The sequence below is a fragment of the Dromaius novaehollandiae genome, chromosome 22, assembly GCF_036370855.1.
Source record: "Dromaius novaehollandiae isolate bDroNov1 chromosome 22, bDroNov1.hap1, whole genome shotgun sequence".
Taxonomy (NCBI): domain Eukaryota; kingdom Metazoa; phylum Chordata; class Aves; order Casuariiformes; family Dromaiidae; genus Dromaius; species Dromaius novaehollandiae.
The window spans coordinates 6,077,851-6,095,935 of record NC_088119.1 but is presented as its reverse complement, the minus strand read 5'-3'; the positions used below and the strand labels follow the sequence as shown (position 1 = coordinate 6,095,935).

The 18,085-nt window shown below is 46.3% G+C and overlaps 2 long non-coding RNA genes across 2 annotated transcripts; one reads left to right on the top strand and one right to left on the bottom strand.

The window, feature by feature from the left end:
• The first annotated feature begins 1,424 nt into the window (after positions 1–1,424).
• Positions 1,425–9,365, top strand: LOC135330573 (uncharacterized). Its single transcript, XR_010392550.1, has 2 exons — positions 1,425–2,572; positions 6,514–9,365. It is a non-coding gene; the product is annotated as an uncharacterized LOC135330573 (long non-coding RNA).
• Positions 9,366–15,306: 5,941 nt separating this feature from the next.
• On the bottom strand, positions 15,307–18,081 carry LOC112987812 (uncharacterized). Its single transcript, XR_010392549.1, has 2 exons — positions 17,612–18,081; positions 15,307–17,154 (listed from the first exon to the last, which is right to left on the bottom strand). It is a non-coding gene; the product is annotated as an uncharacterized LOC112987812 (long non-coding RNA).
• Positions 18,082–18,085: the final 4 nt, after the last annotated feature.

Below are 18,085 nucleotides of genomic sequence, written 5' to 3'. Positions count from 1 at the left end.
TGCTGCTCATTGTGTGACTAGACAAAAGCCAGGAATCGCCAGCCCTGAAGCTGATGGGAGGCTCCTTAGAGCTGGCTGCAATGCCCTGCAGGTTGGGTTTGGTGCTTTGTGGCCGTGACAGTGTCAGGTGGGAGCCAACTGCGTGGGATTTCACAGGCCTGGGAACTGCTTTCCCGGTTCCCTATAAATGGGTAAGTGACCCGTTACGCCTTCTCAGTAAGAAAGGTGGGAGGAAAAAAATATATACCTGGTGTTTCAGGGATGAAGGTTTGCATGGTAGCTGCCCGCTGCAGATGCATTGCCCCTGCCTGGGGTGTTTCCACTTAATAGCTTATTTGTGAGCGTGAACATCAAAACTGCCACTCGGCGAGGTGAACAGCAGCTCCTCTCTCCAACACTCAGCGTCGGTGCCAAGAGGCTGCACCTTGCCAAGCGTTTACAGTAATCCTTGGCAGGTAGCCGGGCTTTCAACAAAGACATCTGCTAATCCACGGGACTAAGCTTTCAGGAAAGAGAAGCTTGAAGGTTTCAGGAAACCCTGCTCCCAGGTGGGGTCTGAGAGTTGCAAACTTGCCTGTCCCGGCCGGGGAGCACACCTGAGTCTCCTGAGACTGGGGTTTTTCAGAGGCAAAAGCTGCTGTAGTTCTCATCGCTTGGATTAGTTACTCTGCAGCTTTTGTGGCCTCGGCCCATGTTCCTGCAGCCTCCTTGCTGTGCATGGACCAAAGGGGATCCTTGCGAGATGTCCACATGGGACCCGAGGAGGCCAGGCAGGAATTGCCTGGGCAGAGCTGCTCTTGCACCCCCTGCACTTCCCTCCCCTTGATCAGGAGGCTGCAGGGAAATGAGGCAAGGAACAGACACGCTGCAGTGAACCTGGGCTCAGGAGAAAGCCTCGTCCTGCTGCTGCGGGACTCAGCGACACGCTTTGCCCTGCATCGCCGTAGGAGTCGGGGGCAATGCTGAGCTGACAGCAGCGCACGGGGTTAGGCAAGCCCTGTGTCCTCACGTCCTCCCTGCTTCAACCCACCAAACCTGCCAGATGCACGCCCTCGGCTCAGGTTCAAACTCCCTCTTTGGAAACGTGCAGCGATACTATGGGTCCGAGAGAAATGAGCCAATTTCTCAGGAAACGTGCTCAAAATCTAGATAGATTAAACCTTTTAAGTGTTTTCCTTCTCTGAAGCCTGCAACGTCCCTCCCGCATTGCATCTCCAGCAGTACTGAACTGCAGTCCTGCCTCGTCACCCGCGTCCTGCTCGAGCGCAGCCTCGCTGGGGAGCAGCAGAGCCTTTCCTCCCGGATCCACGCGGGCCGCTCCACTGCTTCTCTCCCCTCCTGAGGCTGCTTTCGATTTCAGGGCTGGGAAATCACATGCTTGCTGGCTTAAACATGATGTAATTGTTGTTTGAAGAGACCTGAGCGCTGCTTGGGTGTGCTCGTTTCTCCAGCTCACAGGCAACGGGCAGGCAGCGTGACCAGCCTGGCCTCTCCCCCGGCACTCACGAGATCCAGGTGACCCTTCCAGACTGGTGAAAAAATGTAAGTGTTGATTTTCGGTGTTAATAACCCCTGAAGAGAGGAAACTGCTGAGAACGGCTGGTGCATACGATGAATTTGGAGAATTCCCCGGAGTGGGTCAAGGAGACCTTTCCAGTCTCTTCCCGTGTGCTTTATCTCCAAAGGTGGAAGCTCCCACAGGGGCTGGTAAACATCAATCCAGAGGCAACCATCCAGTCCAGGAAGTCTCAAAGCTACAGACCACTGGAAACCCAGAGGGTGTGCTGAGAAAGGACCCATCCTTGGGCTCCTTCCCATGTAGCCCATTAGCTATTTGGGGTTTTTCCCCTTGTGGCACAGCAGTACCAGCGGTGACACGTGGAGTGGCTGCAGCAAACCCATCCCTCAGTTCCAGAAGGCACTGCTGGACAGTCCTCACTCCGAGGCCAGGTGGTGACAAGATGCTTTGGTCAATGGACCTTTGATCTCTCTCATTAATGCAGCATTTTATTTTTAATAGTCAGGAATACGAACTGGGGTGCAAGCTGCCACCCATCTCTGCCCACCCGGGGGTATTGCATGGTTTTTCCTAACCTGTTTGAGATGTAAAATGGCAGCGTGGAGTAGGATGGCATCTGCCTGCTGTTGTCCACCTCCTCCCTGCCCCAACCTGGGGCCTGGGGCCATTGCAGCGTCTGCAAACTCAGCATCCAGGCTGCAGAACGAACCCTGCAATAGTTGAATTAACCCTTCCCGCCCTGGCAGACCTGTGGTTTAGAGCCAGAGCCTGCCCAGCTCAGCAGCTCGCCTGACCTCTGCGGCGTTGCGGCAGAGCAGTGCCGTTCAGGCACCATCACTGCCCACAGCTTCCTTGCGATTATCCTGTGAGCTCAGAAATGACAGGCAAATCTTGTGCAGTTCTCTGGGAAACTCAAGGCAACCTTGGAACAAGCCCTTACGCCAAGCGCATGCAGGCCTGCGTTAGACACAGCCTACACAAGCGAGTATCGGGCTCCAAGAGCGGACTGTAAACTAAACGAATCCAGGTGAAAGATGCTGCATTTGCATCAGTGTAAGTACCTGGTGGGTATCGGTATCTCTCATTAGCTTGACTCGGCAGCGACTGGGTTTTGGGCCTGCGTTCTGCTCTGCAGCAGGGCTGGACAACAGCTAACAGCGAGGCTGTTCCCTAAGTCAGCGAGCGGAGGGGCCAGTCATGGAAACAGCAGCATTGGTGAAAGTCTTTGGGTTTCTTTTCAATATCTTATGCAGCCCGTTGACGAAACAGGCAAAGAAACACTGGTGGCTGCCTGAGGAGTGGTGGAGAACATGTGCGGCTCCAGATGATGCAGCTCTGCCTTGGCCGGCTCCTTCCTCCAGAAGTCTGAGTATGCACGTGGCAGAGGAGGGAATGAGTGTCCTGTGGGTGGGAGGGGATGAAATATGCTTCACTTTCTCCTTAAACCTGGTTTTCTTTAGAAAGACATTGGTTTTCTTTCAGGAGTGACATTTTAAAGCTGCGCATTGATCTTAAAAAGAGGAACACATTTCTCATATTCACTAGGTAATAGCCGCTTTCTGTGTAATACAAGAGTTGTTACTGTTATCTATAATAATTCTTTGATTGGTGAAGACATGTCTAAGCCTGCATGTATGGAAAGCAGAATTAGGCTCAGATCTAAACTTGGCAATGCAAGAACTTTTCCCCATGATGTCTGTTGCAAGAGCATCTTGGGATCTAGTTGATGAATAGGGCTCTTTTCGCATCTGGTATTATATGAGTCAAAACAAAGAGTTTGTCTCTGAGTCAAATTTACAGTGTAACATGACACAAGACAGGAATATGATATAATGATGTTTGTCTTTTGCTGCAAGTCCATGTTGTGGCAAGACCTGTTTATTTTCATGCAGGAATTAATGGGGGAGATGGTCAAGCCTGTAGCTTAGACAGACACTTGAGTCCGACTCCAGGACAGATGGAGAACTTTCTCCTCCTGGCTGTTGGTGCTTGTTATTCTTGTATTTGTTAAAGTGAATTGCCCTCTAATATCAGACTCTGCATATAGAGATTATGATTGAGTCACTCGGTAACCTTTTCTTAGTTAAACAAACTAAATATAGAGTTGCTTTAGTATCTGTTAGGTGGATTTTTCATACCTCCAATCATTCTTGCAAGTCTTTCTGAACCCTTCCCAATCTGTCTTTTGAAGTGGCAGTGCCAGAACTGCACTCTCGTCCCAATAATCTTGTGACCAAGTCTGGATAGATCCTTTCTGATTATATTCAAGGGTGAGGCTCAACCTGTCTTAAGCATCCGACAAGTAACAGAAGTTCTTTTCACCCGCTCACCACCAAACACACCCTGGTCCCTCTCTGTTTTGAGACAGCCTGCCACCCTGCAAGAACAATATGCGTTTTTATATACAAACACTGTGACGACAGGAACTCAGCTTGAGACTTGGAGGAAGCTCAGGCCACATGCATGCCGCTGTCTGCAAAGCTCTTTTTGACTGTGTTTCCTTTTGCTCCAAAGCTTCTTCCAGTTTGATCCACAGAAAAGTATATATGTGGCAGAAAAGGACCGGCTCTATCAGCCAGACACCAGCAGCACCAGGCATTTCTACTCCACTGCTCACCCATATGGTGGGATTCTGCACCGAGGAGCTAGAACATCCCCTCAAACACTACCAAGGCCTGGATGGAGAATTTGAAGTTATGGTGACCTATTTCGAACCTTTGCAAGCCCAGCTTACAACAGGAAGGAACCGAATATGAATGCTGCCTCCAAACTTTGCCTGGAGGATTGCGTTGATAAATCCTGGGTTCTTTCACTGATATTGAAAGAATTTAATCTAGCAGTAGCATTTCACTTCTCCATGTAACAGACTTGCTATGTTTGCTATGAGTGCTTCACCCTCTTTTCAAATATTAGTCTTGGAAAACGGACTCCCGGGGAACGCTGCGTGGTAACAACAAATGTCTAGGACTAATAGATTTGTAACAGTCTGGGCTGACTTTTTAATAAGTGACCAACAAATTCAGACAGCCTCAAGATGACAGATGGCCTCATGGGGAAATGTTTTTAAAACAAACAAAAGAAAACCCTGAGGAAGAGAAGTTAGTCTAATTAGAGGTATATGGATTCAGGACAACAGAAACAGTGGGGGAATGGGTTGGTTTAGCCCTAGAATTTGAGCTCAAATATTATGTTCACTGTAGAGTGCGAATTTGTTTGTCTGGAGATCCAGGAGACTCATCACTGGGTTTCTTGTTTTGTTTTTCAAACGCACTGATGTTTTGTTGCTGTTGCTACTGGATTCCTCGAGCGACTAGCACACCCCATGAACACGAGCACCTCGGCTTTGCAAACCCCAGTGACAGACAGCAATGTGTGATTTCATCCGTGCGTGCGTGCTGTGAGAAACCAGCAACTGCTACTTTGGTTAAAGTTTAGAGGTTGGGTGTTTCGTGTGGGCTGGAATGCTGTGACTTTAACCCTTTCGCTGTTCTCACCGTGCATGCCTCGCACCGTGTTTCCTCCGGAAAAAATGACAGGTTATGGAACCACCTCTTTGGTGAAATCTTGCAGCAAGCAGGTTTTGATCTCAGCAGCAGCTCCAACCTGCACTGTTAGCATTGACAGAAGGATGGTTGGGCATGTGTTACGCGTTGCTCCGAAGAACGAGAGGAAAAAATACCTTTCGGGTTTGCAAAGGCCGAGACGCTGCATCCAGCTCCCAGGTATCGATCCTGCTGAAACGTGCCCGGGCTACGGGGGAGATGCACGGCTGGTCACTTCCGTGGGGAGAAGCCCTGGCTCCTCCGGGAGCTGGGAGCATCCAAGTGGCACGGTGCCTGGCTCCGGCATGACACAGCCACCTCCGCCGCTCGCGGTGCCAGACACGGCCAGACGGCCCGATCCGTGGGGGGTGAGCGAGCCAGACCAAAGTCTGTGCTGACTCTCTTCCCTGGGTGGAGGCTGCACCACTCGGCTGCAAAAATTTGAGCTACTGGCCGAAACACCCGAGTATGAGGCATCGTGGTGAGTCACGGCTCACCGGCCTGTTTTCACTGTGTTCTGCTGCAGCCCGAAGCAAGGAGCTCATTTCCACACCTAGCTGAAAAGCAGCACGCCGTCACGTGGGGGGCAAGCAGTCCTAGAAAAGGAAGCACGGGGAGAAGCCTGAGGTAGTCTTTGTCATGGAGCTGGTATGAGTTCTCCTTTTATCTAGTGCGTGCATCACATTTGAAGACGTACTGCGTGAAATCTCCATCCTACAGCATTCTTTAGGAGCTTTTGTCATTTTGCAATACACTGATACTTAATTAACTTTAAAACCTTCCATGCATTTCTCTATAAGATTAATACCAAATGTCTGATTGAATTTTTAAGCCCTTTAAATTTACAGTTTTTTAAAGTCTGAGTTAATTTGGTTAACAATCCCAGTCCATGATATTTTATCAAAATTAATCTCACAAGCAAAGATGGAGCCAAATGTTTTTGTTGGAATTAGCTTTAAGGAGGAAAGTGGTTTTTTGTAGGAAACATCGTCTGTGCAAAGAGCCATTTTGTGGTATGCCCCGATCCATCCTTCGTTCTGTCTAACGAGGATTCTGCCTAATTGTTGCCACCACGATTTCCATGGCTGGAGCGGAGAACAGGGCCGGGCTCGGCAGCACTGGCTGCTTCCTCTTGCCAGGCGATTTGAGGAAGTCCCATTCACTAACGCAGAAGCTAAAGGAGCCTCACAGAAAGCAGAAACACAGGCCCTCAATTTATCTCCACAGCTAAATGGTGCCTACATGTTCTCACTTTGCAAAGGGCTCTGCGTCAGGAAAGTGGAGATACTCTGGGTGTTGTTTTTTGCATGTTTTGCCAGGTCCTAATATTAGCTGCAGTTTGCCTGCCTATAATAAACCCTAATTGATCTGTATATAAAGATTTAGTTCTTGATACCCCCCACACACAATCTAGCTGTCAACCCTGGCAAAAGAAATCTTTCTCTTTTTTAGGTATTTTATTTCAAGAGGAGGAATGTCTCTTTCTTGTGTGGTCTTGTACAAGGGAAGACTTTGGATGTGTCCACCTTGTTTTATGCCCAGCTCTGGGCCCTGGATCCTCACGCCGCAGTTGTGCCTGCTCACCTCTGGGGACAAGCCATACAGAAGGAAACCCTGGCATACGTCTCTCCAGCTGCGCTTCACACGTGACAGTAGGGACACGGGACACGTCACGCTGGGCACCTTCTACCAAGATTTTCCTTGTCCTGAAAAGTTAAACATCAAAAGAATCACAAAGGAGGAATTAAAGTTCTCAGCAACGTGAGGGTTATTTTATTTCATGGGTAGGGTTTTCATGGGAACTAAAGGGCTGAATGAATGGCTGGAAGAAAGACTCTGAAAGTAGATCAACGGAGAGGTAGGGAAGAACACGGAGGCCAGCGGAGGTGGCACTGAACTGAAAGGAGCTCGGTGGGAGAATGGAGACAACAACCAGCAGAGGGAGAGAATATCCAGGGTAAAAACTGAATAAAGCAGTGGAGATCAGGTGTCCAACTGGACCGTGGCTGACAGCCTTTCTTTTTCTGACTGTTTTCTGTTTCTTGGTAGCCCTTCCCACCAGAGAAGGGCCCAAAATGAGGAAATGAGCAAATGAGCAATTCACAATAGTAAAGTGACCACATGAAATTCTAATCCGTAGCGGAGCAGTGCAGAAAGGAACTAGTGGAATTCCCATGGTGGTGGGTGGCAGAGATGTTCGAGCAGCATCACGGTCTGAAGTAGTGCATGAGCACGGGGTGGGGGACCAAGATGTATCAGCCGAGTAAACAAATCTGCCAAACAGATCCATAGCGTGGCAGCTCCCCGCAGCTGCTGGAGCTGCTCTTGGCTGGGAGGAGTGTTAACACGGAGCTATGCTGATGTTCTCGCAGGGCAGGAGGATGGCCACGCTCACTCGCTCCTTTGCAAAAACCCGGTGGAAGTTGCAACACAGCAGGGAGCAGCTGCTAGTTTTTAATTCAGACCATCTGAATGCCTGGAAGAGGAGAGAGCTTATCGACCGCTCAGGATTTCTGAAGGTTCAAGCGGAGGACAGGGGCTGGGATAAAACGGGACATTCCACAAGGGAGGCCACAGAACAGCAGCCGCCGACAGCTGAGCCTCCTCAACGGCTCGCTGTCCTGACCCCACGCTCGCAGGATTTCCTCTCTGCTCTCGTACCACATAACGAGATCTGTTCTTGTCACAGGAAACATGTCCATGCTTATTTGTGTTACCTGCTAATCGGTGTGAGATGATGCTGAACGTTTCAGCCTTGCAGAAAGTTGGAGCAGGTCTTTGTGACATGATAAAACACTGCGCAGTGGTAGCGGGAATCCTTAATGCCTCAGGTATCTGATCCCAGGTAGAGGAAGGATACTTCATGACAGGATTTCATATTACAGCATCCATCAGCGATTTCAGAGCTCAAATGCCTGAAGCAGGAGTTTGGGTCAGGCCCATTTTACTTCTCCATTAGAAAGCTTCTTCCAAAACCTTTGCTCATTACAGCTATCTCTGTAATGTTGGGAGCAGAAGTGCTCCCAAGCCTCTGGACCCAGAGTGAGCCCTTACTCTGCATGAAGACAAGGCCTGGGGATGCAGGGATGCATTCGCCCTGCCAGAAGGAGACTTCTCAGTGTCCTCTAGCCACTGTCCTGAGCTGGATGATTGCAGCACCTGAACACCTCCAGCATGGACCAAGTCTGATGCGTGTCTCACCTGACCGTGCCACCCACCTCTGTCTCCCTCCATCCCTGAACTGAGGCTTTGCTCCACGTAACATGCCAACCCTACACACCCTGATCCCTAGTAAAGGGCATAATTTACTCAGGCTCATTTGGCCTCGTTGCCTGGTAGAGGCCAGTCCTGATTTGCTGACAAAAACTTTCTTGTCTGAGATACCGGAGTATAGGTGCAACTTTATGCACCTTCCTACCCTCCCTATGCATTGAGAAAGAGAGAGGATAGCAGACACGAAAAATGTCATCTCCAGACTGCTGCAGTTTGGGAAGGAGCAATATACACGTGCATCACTTTGAGACACGTATAAGCCAACCTTTTTTTTGTCCTCAGCCTATGAATTTTCAGAAACTACTAACAAGATTAGCCCATGTAAACGAACGCTCCAGGTCCCCAGCTCCCCCGTGTCCACGTGTGCTCTGCTGGGGCCTGCGGGAAGAGCAAGCCGTAGCTAAACGGGGATAAAGATGGTGCTTTCAAATGGGAGAAGGAGCATTGCTAGGAAGTGCTGCAATACTGCAGTGAAAGATGAGCCACCAGGCCCTTTGGCTAAGACGTGAAAGCAAGCTTCCAGACTCTTTTTGCTGGGAGTAAAACTTGCAACACGCTGCATGTTATTTTGAAATGGCCTGCACACCATAGTTTGGAAACCCAGGAGAGTTAATGTGGCTTTTGGACTCTGCATGAATGCCACTTCCTAGCTTGGGCCTTGTGTAACATTAATTTCCAGGTAACTAACAATGACTGAAGTTTTATCTGTATTGTGTAATATAGCGAAATTACAGTGGGATGGAACAAGACTGGCTAAGAACAAAGTCCTCTTTATGCACAAAGCAAAGGCAGCATAGAGAGTATCAATTCCAGCGCCTCCTTCCACTGAAATACTTCAAATCTGGTCTCCGTGTTTGCTGCTAAGGTCAGGCAACACATCCATTAACGTCTCCATTATTGATCTCTCCACATCAATGAAGATAAAGCCTGTCCAGAAGCTGCTCTAAAAATCCAGCACATTTTTTTCCCTGAAAAAGCCCTGGATGTGTAGTTCTAAATTCCAAATGAATCAAAGTTGCATCTTGACTCTATTTTTGACTAACGGCTATTAACAGCTGATTTACAGCCAGCTCTCCCTGAGGAAGTTGTTGCTCATTTGGGGTTTAAGAGTTACTGGCAAAGGCAAGCAGTAGTACTGCCAGTCTCTCAACTTCTCAAAATTTATGAACTAGCTCTCTCAAAACTGTGAGGTTTAAAATACAGTAGATACAGGGTTGTCTTCCCAGCATTTTGTGGATTAAACCTATATTTAAATAATTTATTTTAAAAAAGCAACAGTTGAATATTTCATTTACTTAGCTCTCAGAGCTGGGGCTTAAAAAAAAAAAGCCTACATGAATATTCTGATATTCTCAAAAATACTTCTGTGCTTAATTTTGAACATATCCTTAATATCTGCCATGCTGTAAGGTTTAGGTGAGGAGCATCTCTGCTTCTGATGCAATCTTTGACCCTCAGAGAAGTGATTTTTAGGCAGCTGAGTTGAGGAAACCGGTAAGACCCATTAAAAAAAAATTAAAAAGATTAAACACTCATGAATTCAAGTCTTGCCATCTGTAAGAAACAGAATGCTCAAGTTTCCTTGAACTGAGCAGCCAAAAAAACTGAAGATCCAAAATCAGAGGCTGCTTTTAATAATTTTGGCTTTATCTTCTCAGTGCTCATTTCCTCTTTTCATATGCTAGAGCTAATGCCTCTGCAGAAGAATCTGATGGAGATTCAGCTTCACTAAAGTTGGTCTGTGAAGCGTTGAAAGCCTCAGACGACCTCTGCAGCAGAGAGGCAAAAATCAATGTTTACTCGATACTCCGAACCATAAATGAACAAACGATAACGAGCCCTGGCTCTACTCCTCTTTGCACCCTACTCAGATTGAGAGCTCACTTTGAACAGGACACACAGCTGTTAAAATGCTGACATGTGTTTCCTGATGATAGACCAGCGCCAAAAGCAGAACTTGTTCAGAAAGACAAGCAATTTGATCATATTTTGGCAAAGATAAGAGGAAGCTGTACACAAGCATATTCCCTGCAGGGGCCAAACTCCGAGTAATTGGAACTGCTTGGTATTCAAAGGAGTTGATGAAAAACTTTCGAAAGCCATTTCTTTTTGAAATTTTGAAAGCTAGTTTCTTATTTTTCATGAACACAAGCCGTGAATACACCATTCAGCTGAAAGGAACAACATCAGTGTTGTCTAATTGAGATCAGAATCAGACTCATTCTACAAAGGTCTAATTTTATTTGTTTTTATATCTCCCACCCCAGTGAGTTAACCAAAACAGCGCATTTCCAACTTTAGCATTAGTTTTCGTGGACTTTTTCTCCGTGTTCTTGTAAGACCAAAAAAAGCCTAGTGCCAACGTTATGTAACTAAGAGCTTTGAAAATCTTGGGTTCCACTTCTGTAAGAGGTATGACTCTGCTGTGATAGGGCGTGTGGCTAATACTGCTCTAGCTCAAGTCAGGGTGTGATACTTGGCTTACTTGGAGCATGCTATGCAAGAAGGAAAGACAAAACAGACCGTTACTTTTTTTTTTTAATCTGGTTACTTTTTTTTAAATCTGGCAACCTAGGTGCCTTCATCTCTTTCTCAATAAAAAGGATATTACAGATCTACTCCCACTGATATGCAAAAAATGTTTATAAAATGTATTGCATCAGCATCTGGGCACTTCAGTCTGTGAGGCGCTCTGCAAAGAGAGAGCCTGCAGTATAAGAGTTTCCAGTATATATATATATATACACACACACACACAATATATCAAGGATGAGAGAAAAGCAGTATCATCTCTGTATGGGACTGAAACTGAGAAGCTAAGAAATTTGTCAAGGATCATAAATCAGTAGGAGAATGGGAAATGAAAGCAAACTACCCTAAACGCTTCTTTTAGCTTGGGCAGGGAAGTGCTTTGAGATTCTTTGATAAGAGTGCATTGTAGACATATAAAGCATTGTTATTCCTAAGGCAAAGTCTTCAGCTACATGATACTCAAAGAGCTTGAAGAAGCTATGAGTGAGTTGTTCTATATATAGGTGCAATCATTCTGGACACACTTCTACTCTCATTTACACCACAGCAACCCCCACCAGCATGCAGGCTGCAACATGACTCTATCCAGCAGAAGAGGTGGGTTCCCTGCCTTGTTTACTCACAGACAGCTTAAGGGTTAAGGCACAAAGTATGCGAGTTACAAAGCATGCCCTGCCTCATGTGTGGGAGTAAATGTCATATCCCACTGCACAGGGTATTTATAGCACAGCACTATTTGGGAAGTGAAACTTTTCAATGGTAAAGTTTTCACAACCAGTTGCTTCAGATTTGAGTTCTGAAGAATGAAACAGCTGAGAACCCTATTTTAGAGATTCTGACTCTTCATTTGGCTCTGAATGATACAACGAAACAAGGAGGGTCAGAATCCAGGTACCCCATATTTAAAAGCTTGAGTCGCTTCCACCCATACCAGAAGGCTGTTTGTTTGAATCCTGCAGCTGACCTATCAATCTTGTGACCCCACAGGAGGGCAGAGCACTGCTCTGTCATACTTAGACCACATTACCTGGTGGAGGAGCTCTTCCCATGCATTAGAGGTGCACCACTTCCAAAAAGGGACAAGCATACAACTCCTGGGGGACACCATTCTTTCACCCAACACCCCCCAGCCCCTCAAATTACTCTGCACAACTGGTCCCATGTAAATGCCCATGTCCAAGCATTCAACTTAACACAGATGCAAGCGGGTGACCCTTTCTTCAAGGGGTGACCCTAAACTAAGAACAACTACCCTGAGAAAGCTAACTGTAACCTGACGTGCAAGGCAGTGACTCTCATGCCTCCCGTGCTGTGAACTCAGCAGTGCCCAAAGCAAGGGCTGGATCTAAACTTCTAGAGAAGGGATTAGGATGGGAGAGCACAGACTATAGCAGCATAAAGCGGGGAGTAGTGGTGTGAACAGCTGGTAGGGGGGTAAAGCGGTCAGAATTCTCTTAAAAAAAAAAAAAAAAGGCAGGGGGGCACCTGCCACAGAAGCTTAAGCTGGGCTGGAGGAATAACGCTGAAGACAAGAGACAAGATTACATGAGCTCTGTAAGTCCCCACCTCTGGCTCTTCATTGAACTTTACGTCGTTAAAGGCTTGCCCTTGTTCAAATCCTTATACAACTCACTATTTGGAACATGCTGCTCTTGACTCACAATATGCAGTAAGCCCAAAACTTGGAGTGCAAGATCAAAAATTCCAAAATAAAAGCTTTTTTGATCAGTGGTCTCAGAGTAGATCACCATAACCCAGCCAGGAAGAAACAAAAAGGCCTTTTGTGAAACTGTGCTCTTGGAGCTTTAACTATAATCACAGCACATATTCCAAGAAGTAGGTCTTGACCTTATTGGGTCATCCAAGGGAAAGGCTATGCGTATCTTGTACCAACTATTAACACAGCCATTAGTATTAATCCTCCAAATCTAGTTACTGATACACCCTGTAATGTTACACAAATAAGGAACACAGCTGTATTTGCATTCGCTCCATTTGTACTCACTCAGATAACTACTTGTGGGTTTTATAGCCGCAACAGAAACCTGAGCTTGGTTGTACTTGTCCATCTAATTACAAAGTAAGGACAGAGCAGAGGTCATGCAGCCAGCGCCCATCTCCCAGTCTTGCCTTTACCAGCTGGGTTGTTTCTGCCTCAGTGGGTTGGACGTGTTGCGTTCTCATCCTACTCCAAACACACTTTTTCTGCTGAAAAGGTGTCAGAAGTGCTCCAGCAGATGAGCATACGTTGATGTTATTTCCAATTAGATTAAGAGGACTCTACATCTTTGAGCTGTTACCGTATGTAATGAATGCCACTTGCTTACTGGAGCAGACACTATTACATTATTTACACTTTGTTTGTGCTTTCAAGACATTCTTTACAGCTCCAAGAGTGACAAACTTCTCTACCAGTAAGTTGATTGAGACCATTGATTCATTTCACATAACTTAACCACAAAAGCAAAGCAGAGTATTCCGGATTTCGGTATTGAACTCGGGCTTGTAACAAGTTCCACACGTGTTTCTCAAACTCCTCAATCCTGTGTACTTCCTTTCTGCCCTATTCAGATAACAATTTCAGAATGTAACTTGCATGGAAAGTGTGGCTTGTTCAGAAATCACAAAATGATTATTAAGATCCATTATGTTTTGTCGAAAGCCCTGTTTGATGTTCTTTCCACTGTACTAGAAGTGTTGAATTTATGAGCTAGGGCCATGAATACCTCTTTATGCAACTCTGGCAAAAATAATCTGACCAAGGACCCCTCAGAAGTTTAAAGGCAGAACTTCTCTCAAAATACTTCAACTTTTAGAAAAATTTTCCAAGGCAATGGTTTTCAATTGTTCTTTTATCTAGACTAGTAGACATCCCACATTCTTCAAGAGAGCCTAAGATATCAAGAGAGGTTGAGAAAAGATGTGACTGGTCATTAGTCCTGCTCTTCCTCACCTGAGGTTTTCCTACTGCTTCCACAGTGAGAACAAGGATGATTTTTTACTCAGGGAACATCAGAGATTGTGCAGCTCAAATTCTGTGACCACAGCATGCATTACCTAAGCGTGGGAACACATGAAAACACTACCCTTTTCCTTAGCTCAATTCTCTCCCTGTGTTCCAGAGTTGATCACAGTTCAGTTCCTCCAGGACGAAGGACCAAAAACCACCCGCAATTATCAGCTACCTCCTTGAGAACATTCACCTGATAGTTTATTTCCATTTTAATCATTTTCAAAAGTACTGGAGTAGTCTATGGAATAATCTCAACTGCAACATACCATGTGTGATGCTGACCTACTCTGACAGGTTCATATACTGCTGGTTTTGCTCTGTAACTGGGTGACAGTGAATTATTTTTCAGCACTGTATACCTCTAGTATCCTACAAGAGAACCCTGAAGACTGAAAGGGTCTCCCCATACTATGTAGAAATAAGGGCCTGACCAAAATAAGTACCTGCATTAAGCCAGTATATACTTAAGGTGAGGATCTGGGATCCTGCTACTGCAAGTTTCAAGATTGCTCAGAGCATCATCGCAGTGGTTATCATACAAAGCCTGTCTGCCACAACTGTGAGTCATCCTTCTGCAAGGGGCACAGCATATTAAATGTCATAAAGAGACCAAATCCAGGGGGACTAAGCAAACATATCAAAGCCCAATTTCCTCCTTTCTTGAGAACTCTGAAATTACCTTTTTCTATTTTCCTCACTCTCTGATGCAAGGAATGGAAATTACCCCAAAAGACCCTCGACTTTTATGTCACAACAAAGAATAATGCTAAAATCAGAATTGGAAAAGCAAACTGTCACTTAATAGGAAGAAACAGAGACTGAATCAGGAAAAACTCTCAAGGTTGCCACTAATTTACACTTTTCAAAAAAAATCTCCACAACAGCACTGCAACTCTTCCAATCACCTCCATTATGACTGAGGATGAAGGTTACTCATCCTCTTCTCTTCCATGGCCTTGATGCAGCTGTCATCAGATGCTGACATCCCTTCTCACATCCCTTCTTCCTTTCTCTTGGGTGTTTAAGGAGGAGGAAAAAAAAAAACACCCCACAAAGTCTTGGCATAGGGAATGAAGAAAGTTAACAGGTTACATAGGAGTAAGCGTTGAGAAGGTCACAGCTTCTTAAGCCACGAATAACTGGACAGTTTGTAAGTCCACTAAGCCTCAAAAAACTCAGTTTATACACAATGCCACCATAGCAACTCTAGTCTTCCCAAGGCTACACCTTTCTCTAATATCTGTAAAGGCATACCTCAGAGATATTGCGGGTTCACTTCCACACAACCACAATAAAGCGAATATTGCAATAAAACGAGTCACACGTGTTTTTTGGTTTCCTAGTGCATATAAAAGTTATGTTTATGCTATACCATAGTCTATTAAGTGTGCAATAGCATTATGTCTAAAAAAAACAATGTACATACGTTAATTAAAAAATACTTTATTGCTAAAAAATGCTAACCATCATCACAGCCTTCAGGGAGTCGTAATCTTTTTGCTGATGGAGGGTCTGGCCTTGATGTGGATGGCTGCTGACTGATCAGGGTGGTGGTTGCTGAAGGCTGAGGTGGCTGTGGCAATTTCTTAAAATGAAGTTTGCTGCATCGACTGACTCTTCCTTTCCACGAAGGATTTCTCTGTAGCATGCGATGCTGTTTGATAGCATTTTACCAACAACAGAACTTCTTTCAAAATTGGAGTCAATCCTCTCAAACCCTGCCGCTGCTTTATCAACTAAGTTTATGTAATACTCTAAATCCTTCGTTGTCATTTCAACAGGGTTCACAGCATCTTCACCAGTAGATTCCATCTCAAGAGACCACTTTCTTTGCTCATCCGTAAGAAGCAACTCCTCATCTGTTAAAGTTTTATCATGAGATTGCAGCAATTCAGTCACATCTTCAGGCTCCACTTCTAATTCTAGTCGTCTTGCTACTTCCACCACATCTGCAGTTACTTCCGCCACTGAAGTCTCCAACCCCTCAAAGTCATCCACAAGGGCTGGAATCAACTTCTTCCAAACTCCCATTAGTGTTGATATTTTGACCTCCTCCCATGAATCACAAATGTTCTTAATGGCATCTAGAATGGTGAATCCTTTCCAGAAGGCTTTCAATTTACTTTGCCCAGATCCATCAGAGGAATCACTATCTATGGCAGCTACAGCCTTACAAAACGTATTTCTTAAATAATAAGACTTGAAAGTGGAAATTACTCCTTGATTCATGGGCTGCAAGAATGGATGTTGTGCTAGCAGGCATGAAAACAACATTAATCTCATTGTACATCTCCATCAGAGCTCCTGGGTGATCAGCTGCATTGTCAGTGAGCAGTAATATTTTGAAGGGAATCTTTTTTTCTGAGCAGTAGGTCTCAACAGTGGGCTTAAAATATTCAGTAAACCATGCTGTAAACAGATGTGCTGTCATCTGGGCTTTGTTGTTCCATTTATATAGCACAGGCAAAGTAGATTTAGCATAATTCCTAAGGGCCCTAGGATTTTCGGAATGGTAAATGAGCACTGGCTTCAACTTAAAGTCACCAGCTGCATTAGCCCCTAACAAGAGAGTCAGCCTGTCCTTTGAAGCTCTGAAGCCAGGCATTGACTTCTCCTCTCTAGCTATGAAAGTCCTAGATGGCATCTTCTTCCAATATAAGGCTGTTTCATCTACATTGAAAATCTGTTGCTTAGTGTAGCCACCTTCATCAATTACCTTAGCTAGATCTTCTGGATAACTTGCTGCAGCTTCTACATCAGCACTTGCGGCTTCACCTTGCACTTTTATGTCATGGAGATGGCTTCTTTCCTTAAACCGCATGAACCAACCTCTGCTGGCTTCAAACTTCTCTTCTGCAGCTTCCTCACCTCTCTCAGCCTTCATAGAATTGAAGAGAGCTAGGGCCTTGCTCTGGATTAGGCTTTGGCTTAAGGGAATGTTGTGGCTGCTTTGATCTTCTATCCAGACCACTAAAACTTTCTCCATATCAGCAATAAGGCTGTTTCGCTTTCTTATCATTCATGTGTTCACTGGAGTAGCACTTTTAATTTCCTTCAAGAACTTTTCCTTTGCATTCACAACTTGGCTAACTGTTTGGCACAAGAGGCCTAGCTTTCGGCCTATCTCAGCTTTTGACATGCCTTCCTCACTAAGCTTAATCATTTCTAGCTTTTGATTTAAGGTAAGAGATATGCAACTCCTCCTTTCACAGACCATTGTGGGGTTATTAATTGGTCTAATTTCAATACTGTTGGGTCTCAGGGAATAGGGAGGCCTGAGGAGAGGGAGACAGACGGGGAAACAGCCAGTCAGAATACACACATCAATTAATTTCACTGTCTTCTACAGGCACAGTTTGTGGCACCCCAAAACAATTACGATAGTAACATCAAAGCTCACAGATCACCATAACAGATATAACAATAATGAGAAGGTTTGAAATATTGCAAGAATTACCAAAACGTGACACAGACACAAAGTGAGCGCATGCTGTTGGCAAAAATGACGCCCACAGACGACACAGGGTTGCCAAAAACCTTCAATTCATAAAAACCACAATATCTGCAAAGCACAATAAAATGAGGTGTGTCTGTAGAGGCAAATTGCTCTGTTTAAGCTTTTGTGGAGAAAAAAAGTTACAGCTCTTCAGTTTTATGCCAACTGCCTCACTCAAGCACGGCAACAACGGAGAGGCCACAGCAGACAAACACGGCACCAGCCACACTACAAACCCAGGGGCCTGGAGGGAGCGCCGCCACCCCACACCGCTTTGGGCTATTTTCCATCTCCTCTCCCGAGACGGCGGGGAGCGACGAGCAGAGACGAGGCCTTGGGAGCCGGCCAGCGGCACTGCCCGGCTCGGCGTGGGCGGGCAGAGAGGCCCCGGCGCCGTGTGGGAAGCCGAGCGATTAACAGGACACACAACCACGAGGAGAAAACGGTCCCTCAGCGAGCCGGACGCCCCCAGCAGCGCGGAGCTGAGCCCGCCGGCGGACACCGAGAAGCCGCCGGCGCTCGCGCTGCCTCAGGAAACCCCTGACAGGGAAGCAACGAGCGGCCGCGGCCGTTTAACGGTCACTCGGCGCACGCGCACCGCCCCCGCGCCGGGCAGCCGGCCCGCGCCTGCGCACTGGGCGCCTTCCGCGGCGCTGCCCCCGCGGCGCCCCTGGGGCGACGCGCGCAGGCGCCGCGGCGGCCCGGGCGCT